Here is an 8,278-nt window from a genome sequence, read left to right on the forward strand (position 1 = left end):
CTCACCCCATATTTTTATTCATTGTAACAACATATTGAAATAACAAGAAAGGAACTAAAAAAAATGGGAGAAATTACCAAAAATCTGCCTAAGAAAGCAACTTTTTCCCCTTGCCTTTTTCCATGTTTCGTCCCAGGAATGATCTATATGCTGGCAGTGCAGTTTGAATACACCCTTCCAAAAGGGAAGATTCAGAAGAGAGACCGAACTCTGCGCGGACACTTAGGAGATGCCAGCCAACTCGCTTCCCATCTCAGGTGAACCCTTCCTCATATAGAGGCTTGGCAAATGGGATTAGTTGGCTTTGATGCTAACCAGACCCTCCGAGTTCCTAAGCTGTGTGTGCGGTTCTGCTTGCGACAGAGTGAGTCTTGCTTTGAAACATCCGATGTGGGGAACTGGAAATTTCCAAACGCTGAGCGAATGGTTCTGACAAGTAAAAATAGCAATTAGCAAGCCCGCAAACAATGGACAGGAGCAGAAACTGAAACTCAATGCTAAACTTTTGATAAACACACTTTCAACCAAGTGTTCATTTCGTTCTAATTTGAGACTTTCTCAAACATGTTTTTGAGGCTTAGAGGCTCCTTCTAAGTTGCCCTTTTACCCTTCTGCCATGAAATATGCCCATCCATCAGTAACTACAGGTATAACCCACCAGTGTCATTAGATACCAATGAATGATACATAGTAAAACAGGGCAGCTACGTGCTGCGTGATTTGGAATGGGCCTGGCCCAGCGTTACTGTCCCCCTGTGCTGGACTGTTTTGGAAGGCAGATTTTTCCTTTCCCTGTTTTTGTTGCTACTTTTAAACCAAGATCTCCTGGCAGTGAGCACAGGCCCTTCCTTTTAAAAGATGGAAATAACAGTTGGTCCAAACCCTTCAAGTGCTTTTGCAGACAGCTGGGCATTCTGTCTTTCCTGGCAATTTTAGGGGAAGCTAGCCTTACAGGGATGGATCACAGACTGGTTACAGAGTGCAGCTTAGCCAGTCAACCTGGTCGTACACTTCACTTCTGCTCACCAAGGTAGTGGAAGACCCTCCCTGAGATAGATTGGCACAACCATGGGCTCAAACGTCAACTGTGACATGGCAGTAGGGTAGGGTACATAAGGTTGCCATGAGTGAGAAGGGAATCAACAAGGCCTACCAACAACAACCCAGGCTTCCTCTGTCGAAGTCAAATGGCACGGAAGCTACTGAATCAGATGATTCTTGGGTGATTCTGATCGCTTGTGAGCTAAGTTACAGGAAGGCGGTCCTGGCTGCTAACTGGATGGTGGATGGTTTAAACCGAATGACACTCTTTAGGACAAAAAGGTCTAGCAATCAGCGTCCATAAGGATCACGGATTTAGAAACCCCCTGGGTCAACTGTTAGCTATGACTCTGTCCTAGGTGGTCACTAAGAGTCAAAACGGATTCACCGGAACATGCCGCGTGAAGTATGTGTACATGTTAGCTGGGTTCCTGTCCTGTGAGCTTCACGGTTGATACAGACTAAGCCTTAGTAGACACGCAAAGTGGACATAGTTCCAATGTGCGCATCTTTTGGGGAACAGGGAACTGTGTAAAGTGAGGACTGCCTAGGATACCATTCCCAGGCTCCATCAGCAAGATGCACCTGTATGATTAGCACAAGCACAGCCTGCAGCACTGTTGTGTTCAGAGGCAAGATCTGTAAACAGCACCAATGGCATGCTGAAGGTCCTCCAGGTTTGTTGCTTTGTTGGTGTCGAAAAGTACAGTGTCTGTTTTAACAGGAGCTTTGGGAATTTCTTGGATTTTGTACTGCTCATTAAGTTTTTGATGACACAATTTGGGACCGGGTGAATTTGATGATCATGGTGAAATAAGAAAAGGTATTATACTAATAAGGACCCCTAGCAGGGTAGTGGTTATGCATTTGGCTGCGGTCTGCATGGTCAGCAGTTTGAAACCGTCTGCATGGTCAGCAGTTTGAAACCACTAGCAGCTCCTGGGAGAAAGATGGCTTTCTACTCCTGTAAACAGTAACAGTCTCAGAAACCCACAGGGGATCGCAATGTGTCAGTCTTGATTCCATAGCAACAAACTTGGCCTTTGGTATTATACTAATAGAGAGCTTCAGGAGCCCAGGTGGTGCTGTTGGGTAAATGTTGGATTACTAACCTCCAGGTTGGTGGTTCAAAGCCATCAGTCTCTCTTTGGAGAAAGATGAGGCTGTCTGCTTCTATAAAACCATACAGTTCAGGAAATAGTGTTCAGGGCCGCTATGAGCTAGCTACATAATTTTATCACAATCTACTGTGTACACTTGATGAAGACAAAATGTGCCCTGAGCATAAAATACTTGCTCAAAACAGCAGTCATAGCTTCTGCAATCAAGTATGTCCCCTTTCCCCAGAGGCAGGCATTGCCGGACCCTCTGCTGCATGCTCGAAAGAGACACGCTGTGCCCTGGAGCTTCTCTGAGACACCCTCGGAACTGCCAAAAAGTCTTGACACTCCATGCTAGGGTGCGATGTTCATGTAAAAACCACTTCTTGGCCTTATTTATCTTTGTTTGATTTTGCTTTACTTTATCACTCTGACTCTGTGTTTCATGACCCTAAGAGGTCATGCTTCCCAGACAACGTTTGACGGCCGTGAGAACGGCAGACATTCTTCCCAGGAGTTGCTGTCACGTCAACCTTGTCTCGTGGTGACCCTGTGTGTGCAGAGATGAGGTACCCCACAGGGTTTTCAGGACTGGATGGGACCTTTCAAAAGGAGCTTTCTGGGTCTTTCCCCTGAGGTGCTTTTGGACGGGTTCAAGCTACTAGCCTTTCAGCTAGCCGTTGAGCACTCAGAACTACTGAGAGCTATTGTCACAGGTTACCAGTTCTGAGTGACCAATACACAGGCTTCCCACAAGTTGATAGAGCTGCTCAAAGACCTTTAAAAAAGGCACTACACATTCTCTTCGCATCTCAGCCTTTTAGTGCTGATCACTATCTTGTTCTAAAATTTTATCAGGATAGTGCCCCATGTACATAGATAGGACCATCAATAGATAGATAGAAAATAGATGATAACATAGAGACATAGTATGCACACATATCAAACCAACTCATTGCCATCACGCCAGTTCCAACTCATAGGAACCCTAAAAGACAGGGTAGAACTGTCCCTGTGATTTCTAAGGCTGAAAGTCATGGGTGTAAAAAGACCCTTCTTTATCCCAAGGATTGGCTGGTGGTTTCAAACTGCTGACCTTTCAAATCATAGCCCAACTCCTAACCCACTGTGCCACCAGGGCTCCGAAGCATGAGTGTGTGTGTGTGTGAATGCACACAGATACACAATATAACATTGATTTCAAGAAGCAAATCCCATGAAATGGCACATAATAAGACATTTTACAGAGGTCAATGGCATGCTAACCAAGGCAGAGAGTGTTTGGTGACCCAAGCACATATGATCAAACTAAAATCATGATAATGATAAAGTGGTTTCATGAGAATAGCACCATGTCATAATTAGATCAGGCAGATCATAATAGTTCCTTGGAGACGCCTTATAGATCCATTAGATACGACATTAGAAGGCGAGAGGAAACAACTTACAGCAGGGACTCAGAAGCCCCATGAATAATGTCATGAATGTCCCTAATGGCAAATCTCAGTTTCACTTGAAGCGTTTGCGTTCATAGTTTAGTCCTCATAGTAAAAAGTGAAAGGAGTGTGACTAAAGGTACTCAGACTAGTTTCCTATTACAACATCTGTTGTTAGATCCCACCCCGTCGGTTCGGCCCATAGCAACTGCATGCACAAGGGAAGGGAACCCTCCGCAGGCCTGCACCATCCTCCCAATCGTTCCTTTGCTTGAGGCCATTGCTGGAGCTACTGTGTCAGTCCTTCTCCGTGAGGGCCATCCTTGTTGTTGCTGCCCCTCCCCCTTACCAAACAGATGTCCTTCTCCAGGGACCGGTTTCCCCTGATAATATGTCCAAATTATGTTAGACAAAGTCTCGCCATCCTTGTCTCCATGGGGCACTCTGGCCTTACTTCTACAACAGATCGGTTTGTGCTTTTAGCAGTCCACGGTAATTTCCCCTCAAATGGCAAAACTCATATTTTCAGTGTAAGCATTTTTGTTTATATTTGAATCACCAAACCCCAAAAATGAAAGGATGTGACTAATAACACTCAGATTAGTTCTCTGTTGCTGCATAATAATTGACCATAAATTTAACAGCTTAAAACAACATGTCCATTTCTTATTTCATACCGTCTGTGGGTTAGGGGTCCAGGGACAGCTTTGTCTAGAGGGTCAGGAGACGGCAATCAAGATGTCAACCAGTCTGTGTTTTCATCTGAAGGTTCGACTGGGGAAGGATCTTCTTTGAAGCGCTCCCACGTTGTTGTTGTAAGGATAGGCTGGCCCATGGCCACTCCATGCACCAATAGAGCGAAAACTGCTTCGGTCCTCCACCATGCCCAGCATCACTGTGCATCCCAGCACTATGACCTGTAGAAGTTCTATCGGATGATTTTCAGAAATACCATGCCTTTCTTCAAAATCCCTCTTAATCTGGAAGCTCCCGGGAAATCCACTCAGTGTCTAGTGGTGAATTGGCCAGAGATGAAACCAGAGTCTCCAGCACGGAGAGTAAAATTGTACCATGAATCCACCAACACCTCCTTCTCAAGTTGTTAGCTGCTGCAGTGTGTGTGTGTGTGTGTGTGTGTGTGTGTGTGTGTTTCTCCAGGGGAAAGGGAGCTGCCTCAGGCTTTATTTTAGAAAGGGGCAAAGAGGGTTCCCCAAGCAGTAGATTCCGGCAGGGTGGGCTGAACCCTGAGCCAATCCTCATGCCCCCTGTTCCCTTTGAGCCCCTGTACAGCTCCTTTATTCCAGATGCTCCAGGGCAGGCAAGGGCAGGGCCAGGCTGGGAGGGGTCACGGGGGGCAGTTCCCTTGGGCAGGCCATCAGAAGACTCAGACACCAGCTTCCCATTGTGGAACTTGATCTTCCTCACCACCACAGCCCTGGTGGAACTGGTGCAGCAGGAGGTCCCGCCTGAGCCGAAGCTGGGCTGCATGGTGTTCAGGCTGTAGATGAGGCCAGGGTTTGGGAGGCTTGAGGTCAGCCCCCCCAGAGTAGCCACAGGTGGTCTTTGTGTGGACGCTCATATTCTGCTTCCAGTCCCAGTCGGTTCTCCTTATCCTCCAGCAGCTTGTGGTAGGTGGAGATCTCATGTCCTGGGTCATTTTGACATTCGTCAGTTCCCGGTACTCCAGCAGCTGCTGCACCCTGTCTGTTTGGCCCCACATGGGTGGCCTCCAGCTCAGACAGCTTGTTGTTGGTGTCCTTAATGACCAGCTCTCCCCACCGCTCATCGTCAACAATGGCAGCCTCCAGGGAAGCCCTCCGGCGTTTGAGCCCCTCCATCTTCGCTTGGATCCTGCTGATGCTCCAGGTCATCTGAGAGATTTCAGTCTTGGTGCGGCCAAGGCCATCTCCATGCTTTCCAGCCAGTGCCTGCAGCTCCTCATACTTGATCTGGTATAGGCGCCCACCCTCAGCCCAGTTGTGGTCAGCGACTTCCTTGTTCTGGGCCTGGGCCGCAGCAATGAAGCCATCTGTGTCCAGGGAGCAGCTATTGCCCATGGACGGCACCACAGATGTGTCTGAGCTCTGGGCCTGCAGCGCACATTGCTCCTCATGCACCTAGCTGATGAAGTTCATTTCCTGCATCAGCCCCTCCAGGGGGACTTGTTCAAATAAGCTTCGTTCGTTCACGTCCTTCTGGATGAGGATGAATTCATTCTTCATCTCTGTTTGTTTGTTGATCTCGTATTTATACTTCTTGAAGGCTTCCATCAGCCCCTGCATGTGGCCCAGCTCTGCCTCCAACTTCAGCCTCTCCTGGCCCAGCAACTCTAGCTGCTGCCTAAGGCTGCTGATGTAGCTCTCCAACATGTTGTCCTTGTTGCTCTGAGATATCTTCTGCTGTGGCAGAAGGCTCCCCTTGGGCTTCAGCAGCTTGTTCTGCTGCTCCAGGAGTCACACCTTATCCTTGAAGGAGGCAAACATGTTGAGGGTCTATATCTGCTCCTTCTCCTGTGTACACACGGCCTGAATATTGGGGTCTGTCTCTAGCTTAATGGAGCTCAGCAGGGTCTGGTTCACCATAGTGACCATGATGTCCCCCAAATCTTCCCAGCCGAGGCCCCTGATCATACACATGCTAGTGCCTAGGCTGACCTGGACTCTGCTGCTACTGCCCCCCTGGGAGAAGGAAGATGGGCTGATGGCACAGGAACAGCTGCTGAAAACCAGGAGCCAGTAGAGGACACTGTGTAGGACTTCTTGTTTACCCTGCTGGACAATATGGTGCAGGCTAATAGGAGGCAATGGTGGAACCAGACACAAGTTTGAGAAGGAGCCAAGAAGCCTATTCTAGGTGGAGCTAGGTACATTATTTTACTTGGGGTTGTAGGACTGACAGTGGTGGATTTTGAGTAGCTCTTGGCTGGTGGCCACCCTTAGGTCCATGTAGCCCGCAGGTTTTCGAGGCCATCTGCAGTTCTTTGACATGTCTCAATTGACATGCATAAACAACAGATATTTACATGTGCATCCGTAGGTATATGTTTATGTATTTATCTGGAGGTGTGTGTTTGAATTATAACATAATCATGGGAATGGCATACATCGCTTCTGCCATATTCTATACATTAGATGTAAGTCAAGTTCCCTCCCACCATCAATGATCAGTGATTATCAAGGGCATGATCAAAGACACGGTCCTGAGGTCTTCTTGCTACACACCAATGCATTTTTTCACATTTTTCTTACGTAAAATAAGAGTAGTAAGGATTTACAATCACTAAATCACGTGCCTCTCTGGTTTCAGTAAATACTTAATATTATTAATTAAAATCAAGTGTATAATATATGTGGCCCACACATTTTGTTATGAAAAAAGTACTTCAAAGGATACACATGCATATGCAGAGACACACACCAAATTCCCCAGTCAGAATGATGAATGACTTTGGTCCCCAACGTTTAGCAAAACATGATTCATTTTCTACAGAGAGAATGTACTCGAGTGAAAATCATCCAGATGATTCAGTCCAACAATTTTTCCAAGTCTTCCATGAATTTTTGCCATTTTTTCAGTTACATCTTTCTTTTTTTGTCCTCCCACTTTAACTCCCCCCCCCCCCCCCAGTTATCTAGCTGCCTGGATCAGCTTCATGTTTCACCTTCTCTTACACAATGACCTTCATCTAGATGCGACACTGGAGTCCCATAAGTAGGCTGCTCAAGTCTGTAATAGGGAAGTTGAACCTTCCAACGAGAATGAGCCAGCAAGTAGTTTCCATGGTAAGGATTGCAGCCCCAAATGCCTTACCTCCTCCCTCTACCTCTCTTTTTTGATTCTCTGGTCGGCGTGTTGTTTCACTTTCTTCCCCCTTCACTAAAATAGCAGAAACATGTGTGTCTTCTCCCTCCATCAATACAACACTTTATGATTCCCAGATTTACGACAGCTTCAGTTACATGCAGTAAACCTCCGTCTTGGTCTTATTAATTACTTTCCATCCACTGATCCCTTAGGCATTTTGGTTAAAAAAATATGCTGACAACTGTAATAGTTTTTAAGTTGGTTATTTGATAAGTAGGACTCTTTGCAAAGAGTTTCTTGTTAATTATGTAAAGCGTCCGAATCACTGGGAGAGTCAGCTGGTTCCACTGTGTTAAATCGAAGGCCCTTGCCCTTAACTCTTCCTTGTCTCTTCTCTCACCTCTATCTCTGAAGAATGGCCAGAGGTCCTAGATGTAGCCACTCCACGGTGCATGGCGTTGTTGCAACCTTTTCCGTGACAGGTTCATTGCAAGTCTCAGAGCCGTCTCTGATCTGGGAGACTGGTGTCCTTCCATGCACCGGATTCTGCCACTGTGCAAAATAAGAAAGCAAGACACAAAGAGCTTATCCCGTGGGATATCTTTCCACAGATCTTATGTTTTCCCTGCATCTCAGTTTCTGGAGGAGATGATGATTAATGAATCACGGACACTCATGTGATCAGAAGTTCACTTGGGGAAAAGGTAAATTGGGAACCTTCCATTCAGAGGTTGTGGGCAAATGATGTGTGAAATTGTTGACAAATTGCCTTTATTAAGCCTTCAGAGTAGACCGCTCTTCCCCCATAAACTTGGCGTGCTTTCAAACAGTGCTGTGTGGCGTTTTCAGCTGTTCACTGTGGAGTTGCAACCTGAGATAAGGTTTGCCATTAAACGC

The 8,278-nt window shown here is 46.6% G+C and overlaps 1 pseudogene; it reads right to left on the reverse strand.

The window, feature by feature from the left end:
* LOC142439707 (keratin, type II cytoskeletal 8 pseudogene) overlaps positions 1-6,168 on the reverse strand; it is a 62,214-nt pseudogene extending 56,046 nt beyond the window's left edge.
* Positions 6,169-8,278: the final 2,110 nt, after the last annotated feature.

Source organism: Tenrec ecaudatus, chromosome 2 (assembly GCF_050624435.1).
Source record: "Tenrec ecaudatus isolate mTenEca1 chromosome 2, mTenEca1.hap1, whole genome shotgun sequence".
Classification (NCBI taxonomy): Eukaryota; Metazoa; Chordata; class Mammalia; order Afrosoricida; family Tenrecidae; genus Tenrec; species Tenrec ecaudatus.